This window comes from Bos javanicus, chromosome 15 (genome assembly GCF_032452875.1).
Source record: "Bos javanicus breed banteng chromosome 15, ARS-OSU_banteng_1.0, whole genome shotgun sequence".
NCBI lineage: Eukaryota > Metazoa > Chordata > Mammalia > Artiodactyla > Bovidae > Bos > Bos javanicus.
In genome coordinates this window covers 27,362,021-27,381,680 of record NC_083882.1, presented here as the reverse complement: position 1 = coordinate 27,381,680, position 19,660 = coordinate 27,362,021, and the positions used below count along the sequence as shown (strand labels likewise).

General features: G+C 46.5%; 1 protein-coding gene across 2 annotated transcripts in view; it reads left to right on the top strand.

The window, feature by feature from the left end:
- The window catches only part of BUD13 (BUD13 homolog), a 375,775-nt gene that overhangs the window by 125,624 nt on the left and 230,491 nt on the right, over positions 1–19,660 (top strand). The gene's annotated exons all lie outside the window — the stretch shown is intronic.

Here is a 19,660-nt window from a genome sequence, read left to right as displayed (position 1 = left end):
CAAGAATTTAGGACACGGTGAGTGGAATGGTCCCCCAGCCAACCAGCTGGGATTCAGAGAGCCTGCGTCCCCAGCTGGGGGTGGATGTGTAGGGATGCCCCCAGTCAGTCTCACGGAAAGGGTCAGAAATTGGAGCCCCTCCGATTTGTTGGCAGTGAGTGTTTTTGCCTGCGCCCTCTTGCCCAGCCCCAGGGCCCAGGCCCCTCCTGGCTCCAGCTCAACAGCCATCTGCTCTGGCTTCTTCTGGCCTCATCACCGTTGTTTCCTCCATTCCTATTACCGCAGCTCCCAAAAACTCCTTGCGCTTTCTTCCCTAAATTGGTTCTCAGCAAAATCTGTCTTTGTTCCACTCCTCAGGCCTCTGTGGGTTGTTCCCGGAGCTTCTGCTCCCCCTCCCCCAGTTCATCCAAGGGCCCCTCCCCAGCCTCTGCGCCCCGCCCCACTCCTCCGCAGGCCCGGACCTGTTGCGGGTCTTCCTGCCTCCCTCCTGTTGTGGCGCCCCACCCTGCGCCTGGCTCCCTGGCTCTCGTCTCCAAGGTTACCCAGAGACTTTGCCCGGCTCTGCTTCCTCTTCCCGCCTCCCGTTTCTTACTGTGCCTGCGGGGAGGGTGGAAGAGGGGCTGGGGCCTCCTGGAGAGATGGTGCGGGCTTCCTCCTCCCTGGTCCTTTCCTTTCACTGTTGGTTCATCCCTTTGTCTCCTTCTCTGGCCTCTCTTGCCGCAGCTCTCCACCGCCCCCCCCCCCCCCCCCGCCCCCGCCCGCAAGAAGCTTCCTTGTCGCTCCTGCTTTGTAAGCTTCTCTCCTGGTTCTGTCTCATCCTCTCTCTCCATCTTTCCTTTTCTCCCTGTCTCTCACTTTCCATCTTTCTCCGGGTATCTTTGAGTCTTTTTGTATCATTGGGCCTTTGTACCGTCCTGTGAGTTCCGGTTTTGAATCAGAAACAGAAGAAGAGTTACCCCTGCTCCCACCCCCCGGAGGGGCCCTCACCAGCACCCCGTCTCCTCAGATTTTGGTGTTGCAGGGCCTTGCGGGAGGATATGTAGAGTGGAAGCCCAGAGTTGCCCCAGGCGAGTAGGGGAGAGGCGTGGGCAGGAAGCCACCTTGGCAGGTGCACTCACCTACACCTGGGCGATTGCGAGGCCGGCCGGCCCACCTTCCCTGTGCTCGGCATGTGCCTGTAGTCTGCAGGTGTCCCTTTTGTCACGTCACGGGGTGCACAGGACGAGCCTGGCGCAGAGCCCGGGTGCACGGCAGTGCCCACTACTTGTGTCTCCTGAGCAGGGACGTGCATGGCCCCTCCGCCTCCTTGTTTATAGGTGTCATGTGACATTCTAGAGGGGAAGTAAAGCGTCTTTCTTCCAAAAAAGAACCCGCTGAGGGACTTTTGCAGAAGAATTAAGAGAATCATTTTTTTCTCCTTTAGGAAATGTCCATTTCTTTCTGTTGAAAATTTTCCATTTTTCTCTCAGACTTTCATATCCATACTAAAACACAGTAAATGGCTTCTATATTTCAACATGATCGTTACATCTTAATGCAGCTATGTTCCTAAACTAATAGTGATATTATAAAGGGCCCTAAAAACAAGACCTTGCATAAATTTGGACCCCTTCATGTTTTCCCCTTAGCTTCAGCATTTCTGGTCTTCTCTCCCATGTGTCTCAGAACCAGTGGTCCCCAAGCTTTTTGGCACCAGGGGCTGGTTTTGTGGCAGATGGTTTTCCCATGGACCGAGGGGTAGGGTGGGGTGGGGATGGTTTCAGGATGATTTCAAGGGCATTGCATTTATTGTGCCCTTTATTTTTATTATTATTACATCAACCCCACCTCAAACCATCAGGCATTATATGCCGGAGGTTGGGGACCCCTGCTGTAAGCTAAAGCCCTGGGAGATGAGACTGAGATGATGGTGCTAGGCACTCCTGAACACAGGAGCAAGGAAGAAGCTGCTAGCTCAGCCAGGCCCAGCTGCTCAGACCTGGTCAGACCCCATCCAGTGCCGTCAAGCAGGCTCAGCCAGACCCCGTCAGGCCCAGAGCTGGGCTGCCCTGAGGCTTCCGTTCTTTGGGAGTCCTTCCTGGTTCCAGAGAGGAGCTCTTTCCAGCTTCTGTCCCGGATTCCCAGAATGAGCAAAAACATCCCTCGCCCAGCTGTGTGTGTGGGACAGTCCATGCCATTCTCCAGTTTCCTCCTCCCCCGTGAGGACTGGGAGTGCAGTTACTGGGGGCCAGCTCTAGCCATCCTCCACCTCCTGGGATACTTCCCATCTTCTCTGTTGATCTCCTACCATTGCCTTTGCAAAAATGGGTGTGTAACTCACCTCCTCCTGGAAGCCTTCTCTGATTAACTCCATTCACTCAAAATGGATGCTGGGAATACCTTAGTGAGCAATGCAAGTGAGGTCCCACATCCCAGCAGGTCTTCCCAGGACTGGGAGGGGAGAGAGGAGGAGGGTGGACAAGGATGGCTAAAATCTCAGTCCCAGTCTCACTGCCTGGCCTCCAAGCCCAGTTCTGCGACTTGCTTGTTTGTCCTCACAAACCTTACATGAAAGGAACAGACAGTAAACAGAAAAGTGGGTGCTGTGGGACTAATAGGGGATCACACCATGACAGGAGGGGTCACACAAGCTACAGCTCACTCTCAAAGAGGAATGAGCCTGTCCTGAGAAAGAAGTTCCGGTTCTGACTCTCTCCACAGACTGTTGCTGTGACCTCGGGCAAGTCACCATTTCTGAGCTCATTTTTCTTATCTGTGAAAGAAAGGGGTTTGGATAAAGGTTGCTTTTTGCTTTAGAATTATTGTGTCCTTACTTAAAAGCCAATTTACTTTCAGATAAGTTTATAAACGGGCTTCCCTGGTGGCTCAGATGGTAAAGAATCCACCTGCAATGCAGGAGATCAGGGTTCAGTCCCTGGGTTGGGAAGATTCCCTGGAGAACGAAATGGCTAACCAGGCCAAGAATACTTGGCCTGGGAAATCCCATGGACAGAGGAACCTGGCAGTCTACAGTCCACGGGGTCGCAAAGAGTCAGACACCACTGAGTGACTAACACATACAAGTTTATAAACATATCACATTATTTCTTGAGGCTTACTTGGGCATTGTAGAAAAATGTAAAATTCCAGTTAAGCATAAAGAAGATAAAGAAATAAACACAGCCCAACAAATAAATAGGCAAACAAACTACCAAAAACATACTCATTAATTAACCGCAATCCCTTCTCTAGAGGTGAGGGCGCCTGGCTCTCTGGGCACCTCAGAGATGCTGGCGTGAACCTCCCCTACCCCAGGTCTCCGGAGGTGATCTCTCTCCCTCTCAGCCTTTCCCAGCACAAGTCCAGGCATCGGGTCGGGCAGGGGCAACCTCAGGGAGCCCTGGGCCCCTTGGGGCCTGGGTACCTGGTCCCTCTCCTAGGGCAGAGGGCCCCGTTGTGGCTGCCTGGGCTGGTTTGGAGTCTCGGGCCATGGCTAAGGCTGAGAAGCCATCCTACCAGGGCTCACAGAAGAGGACCCCCCTCCAGACGCGGATCCTGCAAGACAGGCTGGTGCCCTGTGCCCTTGGGGGCTGCGGTTCTGGCTGAGTTCACCCCATAGGGCATGCAGGGCTGCAGTGCAGCGTGTGGCCAAAAGATGGCAGCACTACACTGCCTCAGGCCCACGCTACAGTCGGGCTGCTGGAGGGGCCCATCCAGCAGGGGGTGTGTGTGCACCAGGGTCTGGGAAGGGGCTGATCCTTTGTCCTCCAGGGCTCCCAGTGGGGACTACTGCTTTGGCTGGGCCTCACGGAAGGTGTGGCTCATGTGGCCTCGACCCAGAGCGACAGGAGGATCATTGCATTCTGGAGGCCTCTGCCCTGGCCTCTATCCCAGAATTGTTCCCTAAACCTCTGGGGTCGTCTACTGTTTCAGTGCAGAACAGTCTGGGGTTAGGACCTCAAGTCCCCGGATAACTGTAGCCTGGCCCACCTGCCATCCTCTCCCTCTGCCAACCCCACATCTCAGCAGGTCTTCCCAGGACTGGGAGGGGAGAGAGGAGGAGGGTGGACAAGGATGGCTAAAATCTCAGTCCCAGTCTCACTGCCTGGCCTCCAAGCCCAGTTCTGCGACTTGCTTGCTGGATTACCTTAGGTAAGTAAATTAACCTCTCGGAATTCTCTCCTTTCTGAAAGGAGGCAGTGAGAAGAATGTTAGGTGTTATTATTGCTAGCTGTTTTAATCACAGCTCTAAAAGGCCTCCTCTCGTCAGTATATTAGAAATTCAGAAACATAAATTTTTTAGGAACATTTCTTAGTGGTCTTATTTCTAACTAGTCCTTGTGCTTGTCCTTTTTCCCCTGGTTCAGGACAGCCAAACGCTACATCTTTCTGCTCAATCATAGTTTGGCAATAGTAGTGAAAGTTGCTCAGTCGTATCCGACTCTATGTGACCCCATGGACTGTGGTCCTCCAGGCTTCTCTGTCCATGGAATTTTCCAGGCAAGAATACTGGAGTGGGTTGCCATTCCCTTCTCCAGGGGATCTTCCCAACCCAGGGATCAAACCTGGGTCTTCTGCATTGGAGGCAGATTCTTTACCATCAAAGCCACCTGCCATTTACTGAGTATGGACATCATCCTGGTCACTATTCATACATTTCAATGATCCCTTATAAAAAATCTTTGAGGCACCACCTTATACAAATGGGGCAACGGGAGCTCAGAAAGATGGAGTAACTTGCTCAAGGCCACACAGCAGGGTCATGATCCCACCCCAGAAGTCCCAGTCTTGGACACTCTTCCTCTGGACCCTGGGCCCCAGTGTGCCAAGCCTCGCTCCTTCTTCCTGTTCAGATCCTGGTCAGGGCCCAGAGGCCCCTTCTCTGGGGTTCTGGCCTTGCTGCAAACCCTGGGTGCTGTTGGTATAGCTATCAAGCTTCTGAGCGCTGTGGGTGGAGGGAGAGGGCAGGATGGAGACTCAGGCTGCCCTTGGGTTGAGTGTCCTCTGCATGCATGGGCAAGAGGGGACAGAATAACTCCCAGAGGCTGGTGCCCAGCCTGCCTGTGTCCCCCACTAGTGCTGACTTGAGGCTGAGGGAGCTGACACCCTAACAGCGCCTCTCAGACTCCAATGAGTTGATGATGTGGAAACTAGTTATTAAGTGTAATAACAGTGGTTTGGTTTTTCCACAGTTCTGCCTGTAAGTGCCTAAGTGACAGCTGGCTTGTGCCACAGTGCTGCATCCTAAGTGGCCTGAGGATGGGGCATCGTGAAGAGGGTGGGGGCCCTTCCAAGATGTAGGGTGGAAGAAGAGCAGGAGGTGCTGCCTCCAACCCTTGCCCATCTTCTGTGGACAAGGCCTTCCAGGTCAGGTGGGAGATTGGACCTGACTTCTGGACCAGGAACTGGGCTAGATGGAAATGTATGGATTCAGGACGTCAAACCACATAGTCATGTGTCTCCAAATCCACTGGATTCTCAGATGTCTGCTCCCTGAGTCCACAGTTTAAGAACTGGTTTAGAAATCTGGAGGCGTAGGGTCTAAGCTTTGCCCTAATTGCTTGTGATCTCAGGACCATGGTTTAAGTCTTGGAGTTGTCCCCTCTGTACAATGAAGGGTCTGAACAGGGTTGATTTATCCCTTAACTACGAGTGTCAGTGGATGGAACTTGCTGTTAGACGTATTTTGTCTGGCCCACACAGTGCTTTGCATTTACATGCCAACATTTAAAATTCTAGACTCTTTTTTTTTTTTAATTTTGGGCTATGCTGCATGTAAAATTCTTTCTTGTAAAGATCTTTATTTCTGGCATTTCTTAAAAAAAAAAAAAAATTGGTAACACTGAGCCTGCATGCCTATATAGCAATGATTGGCTACAGGAATACCCACCTCAGACAGGTTTATACTCTCCACTACAGTCCCCACCGCTCCCTATTGGACCCTAACACTGAGACTGAGTGGAGGTGGCTGTTTGACTTGCTAGCCCTGGTCTGCCTCACTCATCTCCCTTCAGTACTCGACCCTGCATCAGATATTCACCAGCCCACTTTGTGCATGATGTCACGTTTTTCATTTCAGAAATGATAAGTCAAAGAGCTTAGAACAGGGAACTGAGCCCTATATCTGATCTTAGTATAAAGAGATAAGAGACATCTCCATCATCCTTTTCAGCTTAAAAATTCTTGGAATCTGTAAGACCATGATTCTCTGATGCTCTCTCCCTGAACTAGAATAATGAAATATTTCATTTGGGCTAATCTCCATCTCCATGCTACAGTTTGAAAGGAGATTGTTCCCTTCCCCCTGTCCTCATCAGGCCTCATCTGACCCTCCAAATAGCTTAGCCTCCCTGGGTGTATGTGAGGGTGGTCGTAATCTCACCAGGTACTCTCTGCCTTAGTTTCCTCATCTGGAAAACAGGATGTTGGGTTGTAGACAATTTTTGAGTTTTGAGTTTTTCAGGCTACCTATTATTCCCTGAGCGACTTTGGACAAGTTACTTCATCTCCCTAAGTCTTCTCCTCTGCAAAATGGGAAACGTACTGAATTCTTTTGTAGGAAAAGGTCTTATGGAAATTGGAAAGTGTTTCACAGGTGGCTCTAGTGGTAAAGAACCCACCTGCCAATGCAGGAGACACAGGAGACACGGGTTCAACGCCTGGGTCAGGAAGATCCCCTGGAGGAGGGCATGGCAACTCACACTAGTAGTCTTGCCTGGCAAATCCCATGGACAGGGGAGCCTGGTGGGCTACAGTCCATGGGGTCACAGATGGTTGGACACGACTGAAGTGACTTAGGACATACAAATTGAAAACTAATGTTTTTAATTTTCTAAGTGTTGTAAGCAACAGAAAATAAGAGGATGGAAGGAGAATAATGTGAAGTGATATGCGTGGTGGTTGGTGCCTTGAAGAGAAACTGTCCCAGTCCACGGAAGATTCCTCTATTGTGATTATGAATATAGTTTCACCAAATGGTCTTGGCTGGAAGCCCAAAGGGGTAGCAGCTGCTGAGACTCGGCGCTCTCCACCATCATGGATCCTGTCTGACTTCTGCTGAAGGCAACATCCGTCTTTTCCTCCCCTCCAGGCCGGCTTTGCTCAGCCCCTTAGGACTTATCCCAACCACCCTTCCCCGACCAGCCTTCCCAGCTAACCCATCTCTATCTGCCCCAATTCTGCCCTTGCTTCCTGGGCCCAGATGTCAAGGGTCATTGAGTGCCCATCTCGGAGGGTGCCGAGTGGTCACCTAATGATTCAGTCAATGGAGAAATTATTTTCTGAGCTGCTGACATGTGCCAGACACATGTGCTGTGTACAGAGTAGGTACCATTCAGGAAACTGGTGTTAGAATGATAAATAAGACCAACGAAGTCCTTGGTTTGTGGAGCTTATAGTGGGAGGACACAGACATAATATACAAGCAAACAAATGAATACAAATGGTGAGACACTTAAAAAAATACTTATCTTTATTTGGCTGCGTCAGATCTTAGTTGCAGCACGCAGGTTTTCAGTCTTCATTGAGGCATGTGGGATCTTTAGCTGTGGCATGTGAACCCTTTAGTTATGGCATGTGGGATCTAGTTCCCTTACCAGGGATTGAACCTGGGCCCCCTGCACTGGGAGCAAGGCATCTTAGCCACTGGACCACCAGGGAAGTCCCCTGAGGTAATTTAGATAGTTATAGGTCCTCTGGGGGCTTCCCAGGTGGCACTAGAGGTAAAGAACCCACCCCACCCCCCATCAATGCAGGAGAGGCAAGAGATACAGGTTCAATCCCTGGGTCAGGAAGATCCCCTGGAGGAGGGCATGGCAACCCACTCCAATATTCTTGCCTGGAGAATCCCCATGGACAGAGGAGCTTGGCGGGCTACAGTCCATGGGGTCACAAAGGGTTGGACATGACTGAAGCGATTGAGCACGCATGTACAGGTCCCATGAAGAAAATAAAACAGAGAAAACATGCTACAGATTAGTGGGGTGGCTGGGAATAAGTGGTCGGGAGGCTTCTTGGGTAAGCGGATATGTGAGCTGAGACCTGGGTGGTGGAATGAAGCAGCCAGGGAAAAGCAGGAGATATGTTCCAGGCAGAGGGAATGAGCTTGGCTTGTCCAGGCTCCTGAATTAACTGATGCAGAACAGAGAGGGAAAGTTTCTTGTACAAGGTTGCACAGCCAGTCAGCAGCGTTAGAGCAGGCTCCCAGGCCAGTGCTGTGCCAGTGCAGCCTTCATTTCTTCTTAATGAAATGTCAGCTTCTCCAGGCCAAGGCTGGGCCTCTAGGGAACTCCCCACCTGTCAGTCATCTTTCTGCACCCCAGCCAGGGCGCCACTCTCCATCCCAGGGCAGCTGTGACTCTGCGCCAGCCCCGCCCTCTGGAGGTAAAAGGGACCAGACCGAAAGCAGAGTGGCCAAGTGGTTCCTGCCGTTAATTGCTAAGTGCAATAAACCCAGCGGAATCCCAGCCTTAAAATGGCCTCGTTTAATTAATGCTAAATGACTGTGGGACCCGTATGGATTTATACATTAGATCCACATTAACACCAAATCGTTTGATCACGAATAACTGTTAAAATAATGAACACAGGCGCTTTACAACTAGATGAGAAGGATGGGACTCAGCCTCGCCCAGCCTTGCGGGGAGCAAAGCTCTCTTCTCAAGGTTCTGCCTCCTTGCTTCCTTTCCCTCCCTCTGGCTCTGGAAGTTGTTATTTCTGAAAGGCATGTATTGAGCCGTCTGTGTGCCAGGCGTTGTGTTGGCACTGTGTGTGTGTGTGTGTGTGCTGTGTGTGTGTGTGTGTGTTATAAAACTGCCCTCCTGGAGCTTGGCGGTTTAGATGAGGAGGTGAGGTGTGTGCTTGAAAATGAAGCATATTACAAGAGAAATACATGTATCAAGTATCAAACATCTACTGAGTTCTGGGGCCTTACGAATATCTTATGTAATCCTCAATATTGAGAGAAAGACGTATCATGGTCACTTGTTATCTGGCAGATGCGAAGGTCGTCCTTGTTCAGGATGAGTACGCTGCCCAAGGTCACCCATCTAGTTGATGTGAAACTGAAAATGAAACCCAGATTGAGCCTCCTGAGCCCTTGTTAATTCCACTGCAGGGTCCTGCTTCCTAAGATACCTGTCTGCAGGGTCCTCAACCTTGGCTGTCCTTCTGGCACTTCTGGCTGGGGTACTCTGGGAAGGCTCCGTGGAGGAGGAGGGCTTTGAGGGGTGCCTGTAGTTGTGTGCTGGGGGTGGGGAGCCAGTAGCTAGAACTCTTGGATGGTGGTAAAGGAGTTTTCTGCCTCTCCCCTTCCCTCATCCCTCCCCGCTGTCCCTCTTGCCCTCTCTGCTCAGACATTGCTTCCGCACAGTTTCCAAGTTCTCCTCATTCTAGCTGACTCCACTGGAGTCTCTTCCTGAGAATCAGGTTATTCACTTTGCTCATTGGGAGGGCCAAGGGCCCCTACCTACCAGTCACATGGCCTCAGGAGGGGATCACTCTTCCTTCCCATTGTTTCCTCCATCACATGTCCCATCCCCTCGTGTCAACCAAGGAGCAGACAGGAATGGCCATGAATGGATGGACAGTGATGAGCTCAGCAGGAAGCAGACAGGACAGGGCCACTTGCTGGGCATGGCCAGGGGAAAGGGATGCAGAGATGCTCATTCTCCTCTGGGGCCTCCAACCTCTAGAAATCCCTACTGTTTCACCCACCATGCTGTACCGCATGGGTCTGCCCTGAACAGGGATGTTAGGAATGTCCCTGAGAGGATCTGACAGTGGACCCTAGGCAGCTCCTAGAACAGTTGGAAATTCTTCCTGATTGGTGAAGGCAGAGCAAAGATTTCTGCCCTTCATGCCTAAGCAGGTGAAATGAGGTCCTGGACTGGAGATCCCTGTCCTGGGGTTTTGAGCTCCAGTAGGTGCTGGGTAATATGTTGACTTCATTCCTACTTACATCTTTGGCACAAGCTTTCCCTTCCCTTTCTGCTCTTCCAGGCCAGCTATTACTTATCCTGTAAGACCCACCTCAGTCACCTCCTCTGAGAAGCCATCCAGACTTCACTGTGGAGAATTAACCACTTCTGTTCTGCATTTTCCTGGTATATGGCCTAAGCAGAGCACAGATCTCTCTGAATTACATGTCTATATGTATATCTGCCTTCTGGGTAGCTGTATGTAGGTGTCCACTCAGGAGAGATAAGGGTTTGGGGGGAGCTGGGTTCTCTCTGACCAGAGAGTGCTGGGTGTGCCAGCCCAGGCAGAGCCTAGCCATCACCATTTTGAGTGGAAAGAGGGGGGAAAAAAAAGAAAATTAGGACTAGGGAGATTTCCCCATTCAGTGAGTCATGCGCTTTGGGCTTGTGTGTGTGTGTGCACATGCACTCTGAATTCAGAAAGCTCCGCAAGCAAGTCCTGGGCAGCGGGGAGCACCTTCAAGAGGCCCTGGGTTGACGTTTCTCTGGGCTTGTAGGCTAGACTTTGTCTTCTGGGCTGAGCTATCAAATCCAGCTACCGGAGGAGCTGAGCGGACCAGGCTGGCCAGCAGGTGAGAGATGACCCTGTTTAACCATCCATGGCTCAAACAAATGGGCACAATATTTTGGGTTCCTTTTCCCTTAACCAGGGCATAAATCAGCTCTCTGGAGGGAGTTCAGACAATATTTTGAAATTAGGTTCTGGAAATGGAGATGAGCCCAGCGGGAGCCCAAGGATTGACCAGTGGGAGCTCTGCCCGAGTGGGCCTGAGAGTGATGTGACAACCACAGATGACTGTGCTGCCACTCAGCACAGTGCGGCTGCCCCGGGCGCTTCTCTTGGCTGTATTTTGAAACTAGGCTGAACATTTTAGACTTGATTCTCTAGGAAATAAGACCATTGTCTGACGAGACTAGATCATGGAGGGTCTAGAATGCCAGGATAAAACCTTTGTTCTTAGTTACTTAAGGCAAGCGCCTGATATGTGTATCAGAGCTGTATAGTTTTTTTTGTTTGTTTTTGGCTCACTGGGTCTTTGTTGCGACCTGTGGGCTTTTTGTTGCTGTGCTTGTGGGCTTCTCCTGTTGCAGAGCATGGGCTCTACAGTGCAGGCTCAGTAGTTGTGATGCACAAACTCTCTAGTTGTGACATGTAGGCTTAGTTGTCCTGTGGCATGTGGGATCTTAGTTCCCCGACCAGGGATCGAACCCACATCCCCTGCATTGGAAGGGAAATTCTTAACCTCTGGACCACCGGAGAAGTTCCCCTCAAGACTGTGCTCTTTCTCACTCATGCCAAATATCAGGACTTGATCACAGCGCCTTTCTTCAGTGAATCTGTACTTGTCCTCAGAATTCTTCTGAATCAAATGCTCCACATGGCTGTTACAACAATTTGATTTGGTACTCAATAAGGAAATCTATCTGCTGTCTTTAGATCCAGGCTCCTCACTGTATGTATAAAGAAACTGAGGCTAAGGGAGATAGTATGACCTGCCCAGGATCATCCTTAGTTTAGTATGAGGATGCAACAATGGCAAATCTTTGGACAGGGGCGAGACACGAAAATAAGATTAATCCAGCATGACAGAGCAGGGACTAGTGGGAGGTGAGCCAGGTGCCTGGGTGGAGAATTTAAAGAAACATCGCTTTCTGCTGTCAAGTGCATGCTTGCTGCACCCTGAGAATGATGCCTTCTTAAATATTGCCCCCCTGGGTGCTTTGCTGGCCTCACCTAGTCCCTGCCCTGGCTGGGAGACTAGTTAGAAGCTAACTTCTGCTGAGCCTTGGCATCCGATGGAGCAGTAACAGCAGGAACACACGGAATACCAGGTCAAAGTCGACAGACATTGTGAAGAAATAAGCAGCAGGACTTTGTGGCAGACTGGCCATCAAGAATAAGAGAAAGGGACATTTTTGAGTCTGGAAGTGACTCTAAGAATGGAGGAGCCCTGACAGGAACAGGGAACAGGGTTAGAGGTTATCAGTAGGCTTGTGATTTTGTCTTTCTGGTGAGTGTTATTCAACACTGGCCCTATCTTCTATTTTTCATTAATATTTTTAAAATGCAGTATAATGTACACAGAGAAAAACACACATACTGTAAGTGGGGAATTCTCAAAAAAAACACAAAAATTAATCAAACCACTTAACTACTATTTAGGTCAAGAAACAAAACATCTCCAGCACCCCAGAAATCCCTGTTACTCTCCTAGTCTTCACCCCACCCAGCCCCCAAAGGTAGGCAGTGTCCAGAATTCTAACACTGGGCATTCATTTTGCTTGGTTTTGTACTTTATATAGGCTTCCCTGGTGGCTCAGATGGTAAAGCGTCTGTCTACAACGCGGGAGACCTGGGTTCGAGCCCTGGGTTGGGAAGATCCCCTGGAGAAGGAAATGGCAATCCACTCCAGGACTATTGCCTGGAGAATCCCATGGACAAGGAGCCTAGTAGGCTACAGTCCGTAATGGAATCTCATGGTTTGCACTCTTTTGCCTTGGCTTCCTTTACTCAATCTTCTGTTTGTGAGATCCATCCATGTTGTGAGTAGTTGTAGATTATCCATTCTCCTTGCTGTATAAGGTCATATTCTGTGAATATACCACGATTTATTTACCCATCTGACTGTTGATAAGCATTTGGATAGTTTCCAGTTTTGAGCTATTATAATAGAGCTGCTGTAAACATTATCGTGCATGTCTTTTGGTGACAATATATGTGCATTTCTTTCTTTTTTTTTTTTTTTGACCAGGGATATTTTCCTTTTTAAAAAAAATAAATTATAAATACTTTTTCATTTATCATTGTTGATCAAAGAACCCCCAAATATTGAGTCTTTTTCATTTTTCAGGAATTATTAATTTCCAGAGCAGACCTCCATTTCATATCTTTTTTTTAAAGAAACATTTATTTACTTGGCTGTATCCAGTCTCAACCGTGGCACACAGGATCTTTCATTGCTGTGCACAGGCTCTCTGTTGTGGGCTCTAGAACATGTGGGCTCTCTAGTTGTGCCTCACAGGCTTAGTTGTCATGCGGCATGTGGGATCTTAGTTCCCTGATGAGGGATTGAACTCATGTCTTCTGCATTGGAAGGCAAATTCTGAACCCCTGGACCACCAAGGAAGTCCCAGCATTTCATATCTTAAACCCCAGGGCTCTCACGCACTCCCTGTGGGCCTCAGTCAGTTGTCCACAGTGCTCTTCTTGCTCAATGATGCTCTCATCGTGTGCTTTCTTGGTTTCCGGGCAGGCGCAGTGGCTTCTCTTGTGACTCCGATGGGACAGGTAGGGCTTGCGGTCGCCAGACCCAGCATTTTTCACATTGAAAGTAGCAACTAACACAGGCACTCTAAACTCCCCAGCCTCTGCAAATTTATCTGCAGTCACTTCTGGCAGTTGCTCCGAAAAACCTTATGCGTTTCTTTTGTGTGTGTGTATATACATATATATAGATACACATACATGAGAAAGGAATTGCTGGGTCATGGGGGAGGGTGTATGTCCAGCTGTGGTACATACTGTGCTGGCTGACTCCTGATCATCCCCAAGAGTATGTTAGGTCAGGACCTCCAAGGAATGAAAACCAAGGTGGGATTTGGGGTGCAGGAGATTCTCTGGGGGATACTTTGTGAAGGACAAAGAAGAGAGAGCAGGAGTAGGTAGTGTGACTGTGGGAAAGGAGAGGGGGGAGGAAGGAGGATTGGATAGGAAGAATCTGAGACCTAGCACAGCTCTAAAAAGGTGTTGGCTAGGCTGATGGAGAGTTCCCAGCCAAAGCTACCAAGAGAAGAGCCCATCAGCTGTGCTTGGCTTTGCCTGGGAGCAGTCTGGGGGAGGCAGGCCCTCGGCATGAATGTGGTTTTGGATCTAGAGGAATGGCAGCTGTGTTTCCCACAGCAGGAGATCTGAGCCATGGACATTCACGGCCACCAAGTGAGAATTATGAACCCTGTGGGTGATTGACAGAAGTATAGTGAAGTGTTTAAGAACTTGGATTTTGGAATCAACCAGGCTGAGCTCAAGTCTCAGCCCAATCATTCGCTAGCTCTTTGACCTCTCATAGATTGCCTAAACCCTCTAAACCTCAGTCTCCAAGTCAGTAAAATGGAAGTAATGATGACTAAGTTATATGGCTGTTGAAAGGATTAAATGAAAGCATTTGATACACAGTAATCACTCTGTCTAGTCAAGGCTATGGTTTTTCCTATGGTCATGTATGGATGTGAGAGTTGGACTGTGAAGAAAGCTGAGCACCGAAGAATTGATGCTTTTGAACTGTGGTGTTGGAGAAGACTCTTGAGAGTCCCTTGGACTGCAAGGAGATCCAACCAGTCAGTTCTAAAGGAGATCAGCCCTGGGTGTTCTTTGGAAGGATTGATGCTAAAGCTGAAACTCCAGTACTTTGGCCACCTCATGCGAAGAGTTGACTCATTGGAAAAGACTCTGATGCTGGGAGGGATTGGGGGCAGGAGGAGAAGGGGATGACAGAGGATGAGACGGCTGGATGGCATCATTGACTCGATGGACGTGAGTCTGAGTGAACTCCGGGAGTTGGTGATAGACAGGGAAGCCTGGCGTGCTGCAATTCATAGGGTTGCAAAGAGTCGGACACGACTGAGCGACTGAACTGAATTGAACTGAATCACTCAGTAAATATTAATAGTTCATTGTTCCTTCAACATATTTATCGAGCACCTATAATATGCCAGGTGCTGTTCTAGACTTGGGATGCAGCAGTGAGCAAAGCAAAATGAGCATTCTAGTAAAGTGAGACGGACAATAAACAGACAAACAAGCAAAACATAGAGTGTCAGAGAGTTGGAACTGTGATGGAGAGAAATACATCAGGCAAAGGGGGAGCCTCTAACCTCTGTGGTCAAGGAAGCCTCCCCCCTCAGAAGTGACATTAGAGCATAAACTTCAAGGAAAAGAGGACTCATGCCATGAGTGGGTAAGTATATTCTAAGCATATGAAACAAGTGCCAAGACCCTGGGATGGAAGTGTGCTTGGCCCACTTGAAACAGCATGGAGGCTGGTGGGCTGCAGCAGAGAGAGGGAGACAGGAGATGGTTGGAGATGAGGCTGAAGAAGTAGTTGGACCAGGAAGTGGAAGGCTTTGTGGGTCTTACTCTGAGCAAGATTGAAAGTCACTATAAATTATGTAGCGTCCCATTCCTCCACATTCTTGCCAATACTTCATATTACCAAACTTGATTTTTCTACCCAAATTTATGGACATAAAGTAGAATTTACTTTATTTATTTAATTTCTCCTATTATTAATGAGATCTAATAGCGCTTTATAAAAGTTTTATTCATTTGAGTTTCTGCTTCTGTGGATTGCCTGCTCATATCCTTTGCCTCTTTCTGTAGGGTTTTCTATTTTGTTGACTCACAGTCTTCTTACGTGTTAGAGATAGTAATCTTTAATGATTTTAGACTTTAAAATATTTTCTATCAGTAGTCACTTGCTTATTAATTTTGTCCATAGCATCTGCAGTAGGTTGAATAGCGTCTTCCAAGAAGTCATGTCACCTGGAACCTCAGAATGTGACCTTATTTGGAAATAGGGTCTTTGAGCAGATGTAACTAGTTAAGGATCTTAAGATGAAATCTAATGACTGGTGTCCTTATAAGAAGAGGAGAGGACACAGAAAAACATGTAAAAGAAAACCATGTGAAAACAGAGACAGAGATGGGGGTTATGCTGCCATATGCCACAGGATGTCTGGGGCCCTCAGAAACTGAAAGGGACAAAGAAGGGTTATTTTCTATAACCTTCAGAGATAGCATGGTCCTGCTGACATTTTGACTTCAGACTTCTAGTCTCCAGAACTGTGAGAGGATAAACTTATGTTGTTTTAAGTTACCTAGTTTATTTAACTATTTTATGACAGCCCTAGGGAACTAGTCCAGATTTTGGAACTGGGTAGTGAGGTATTTGCTATAACAAAAGCCTTAAAATGTGAAAGTGGCTTTTGAATTAGGTAATGGGCAGAGGCTGGAAGAAATTGGGGTTCATTATAGAAAAATCCTATATTGAAGAGACTGTTGGCGGAAATATGAATGTTAAAGGCTATTCTAGTGAGGGCTCAGAAGAGCGCAGTTGAGAAAGCTTCTATCATTTTAGAGAACACAATCATCATAATGAATAGAATGGTGCAAGAAATAGGAACATTAAAGGTGTTTCTGATGAGGCCTGAGAAGAAAACGAGGACCATGTTATTGGAAATTGGAAAAAGAGCAATTCTTTTTATAAAGTAGTAAAAAATTTGGCTGATTTATGTTCTGTTGTTGGGTAAAAATCAGGACTCAACTTAGGTATTTAGATTTCCAAGCAAATTGTGGAGGGTGTGGCTTGGTTTCTCTTTACTGCTGATAGCAAGTTCCAAGAGGAAAGAGATAAATTGAGAAAGAAATTGTTCAAAATTAAGGAACCAGAACTTGATGGTTTGGGAGTTTCTTGGCTCCTCCTGATTGTCAAAATTAGAAAATTCAATGTTGAGTAAGCACACTCTGGTGTGCCTTGAACAGCATTTTGCTGAAAAGAGTTAGGTAGATGACTAATGGGTCAAACCAGATCTCAGCAGAAGCCAGAAATAGGGGCAGGATTATGTGGCGAGTCTCTGTGGGGACCAGGTGTGTCTAATGGCATAGATGTCTTTGACATACACAGGAGACACACAAGGTCTGTGAAAATTTTACTGGTAGAAACACTGTCAGCTTGCACTGAAAGGGGCAAAGACTAGATAAAACAAAGAAAGCTGCCAGACTTCTGGGATTCTGTTAATATGGAAAGGAAAGTAGGGGACAGAGCTATTCAACCACACACGTGCTACTCTTGAAGAAAAAGATGAGTGACTTTGAGATCACAGATCCACAGATACAAAGGCAGAGACCAAAGAGGCAACAGCTATCTTTACAGGCCCAGAGGACAGGGCATCAAGCCACAGAGAACTAATTTCAGACCTTGAATTTGTTCTTCTGGGATTCAGACTTGTTTGAGAATGGTGACCTTTTTATTTCTTCGTATGTGTGTACTTAGTTGTATCCAACTCTTTGAGACCCACAAGGACTATAGCCGACCAGGCTCCTTTGTCCATGGACTTTTCCAGGCAAGAATACTGGAAGGGTTGTCATTTCCTACTCCATTCTACTCTTTTAAATTCTTCCCTTTTAGAATGGGTATGTTTATTCTATGTCTGTCCCATTATTATATTTTGGAAGTAGATAACTTGTTTTCTAGTTTCACAGGTCCACAGATGGAGAGGAATTTTGTCCCCAAATGGATCATACCCAGAATCTCATCTATACCTGATTTAGATGATGAGATTTGGAACTTGGTGAGTTGATAATGTTTAAATAAGGTTTTAGACTTAGAATTGTTGCTGGAATGAGTTAAGACTTGTGAGTGTTAGGATGGGGTGAATGTATTTTGCATGTGGGTAGGATGTAAATTTGGGGTGGAGGGTATAGAGTAGACTATAGTGGGTTGAATAGTATTCCCCAGAAAGACATGTTGAAGTCATAACCCCCAGTATCTGTGAATGTGACCTTATTTGGAAATCAAGTCTTGTGATTATAAATCCTATATGACTTATGTCTTATAAGAGGAAAATACCATACAAAAACAGAGACACACAGGGAGAAGATGAGCTTGTGGTGATAAAGGCAGAGATTGAAGTGATCACCTAGAAATCAAAGAATGCCAAGGAATGCTGGCAAAAACCAGAAGCGAGAAGAAGCACGGGAAGATTCTCCCCTAAAAGTTTCAATGGGAAAAAGCCTGGATGATACCTTGCCTTCAGACTTCTTGCCTCTAGAATGATGAGACAATAAATTTCGGTTTTAAGCTCCTTAGTTGTGGTATTCTCTTATGGCAGCCCTTCGAAATGAATGTAGCATCCTTTCAGTTAACATAAATCTTTGGTAGTTAATAGTCAAGTCAATCAGTTTTTGCCTTATGGTTTTTGCTCTTTGGGTTTTGATGATGAAGTTTCATCCCTGACAAAGATCACAAGAAGAGTTTTATTTGTTTTTATTCTATTTTACCTGTTATTTTGCCTTTCAATTTTAGGTCTTTACTCTTCCTGGAATTCACCTTTGTATATGGTATGAGATAGAGACTTTTTTGGGCAAATTATCAACTAAATAAGCCATCCTTTTCCTACTTGTTTGTGATGTTATCTTGATCATATATTAAGTTCCTGTATATATGTAGGCATTTTCTCTTCTCCATTGGATTTATGTCTGTTCTTGAGTTATAAGCAAACGTTTTAAAAATTATATAGCTCTATATTATGTACTAATACCTGCTACAGCAAATCACCATGCTTTGCTCTTTCAAAAAATTGATTTAGGTATTTGTGGACTTTCAAACCTTCATTTTTCTACATATTAATTTTGGAATCAATTTATCAGCTTTATAAAAAATTGCTAGAATTTTGATTGAACTTTCATTGAATTTAGAGGTGATTGAGCTTTCATGAAATTTCCATCAAATTTGCAGTTAGATCTAGAGAGTGAATAAAATTTGAACTATCTGTCTATACATGTATATCTAAATCTATCTCTATCTACATTTAACCTGTCTATCCATATTGATATCTATATATACACACATTTTTTTTACATGACTACCTTGTAAGTGGGTTATGTTCTTCCTTTAAGAGGAACATAATGACAGTGTCTGGTTGACTCTGTTTTATTGGTTTTAGGAGCCATTGATGATAAATGGCTAGATCAATTAATTCATTAGGAGTTGCAATAAGGTGACATTTTAACTTAAGTCATTTTTATTGATTTTTATCCCTTTTTTTCTTTTATAGTTTTATTCTTTGAGTTTACTCTGTAATCTTTTTTTTTTTTGTAAATTCCTGAGTTACTTAGCTCATTATTTCCATCTTTGTTGTTTTCTGGTAAGTGTAGTTAAAGCCATTAATTTTCCTAAAGTCTTTCTTTAGTCTTACAAATTTTGACATGTAGTGTTTTTATTGTCATTCAGTTCTAAGTATTTTGTAATTTCCCCTATTATTTCCTGTTTAATATAAAGTGTTATTAAGTAGCTTGCTTTTTCAGTTTCTATACCTTTGAGATGAATAAAAGCCTGTCTTTTGTATTGATTCCTATTTTTATTATGGTCTTTGGAAATAGTTGAATCATCATCCTTTGTAGCCTAGCTCAAGGTGTATTTTTTGGAGTGTCCTGTGTGAGCTAAGGGCTTCACTGGTGGCTCAGACAGTAAAGAATCTGCCTGCAATTCGGGTACCTGGGTTCGATCCCGGGGTTAGGAAGATCCCATGGAGGAGGGCTTGGCAACCCACTCTAGTGTTCTTGCCTGGCCTGGAGAATCCCATGGACAGAGGAACCTGGCAGGCTCCCATCCACAGGTTTGCAACGAGTCGGACACGACTGAGTGACTAAGCACAGCACCGCACATATGAACTAATACACATTCCTCATGTCTTGGGTGTAAAGTTCTTCATTGTATCTCAGTTCAAAATGATCAGTTCTATTATTCAAGTCTATCTTGTCATTTTTGTCTTCTTAATCTGTTGGTTTCTGAGAGGACTGTGTTAAATTCCTTAACTGCAGTTTCTCATGTGTCTCGTTTTCCCATAGTACTTGTCAGCTGTTGCTTTATAGCCTTTGCTACTGTATTATTAAACACACATATATTCATGATCTTTATTGTCCTGAT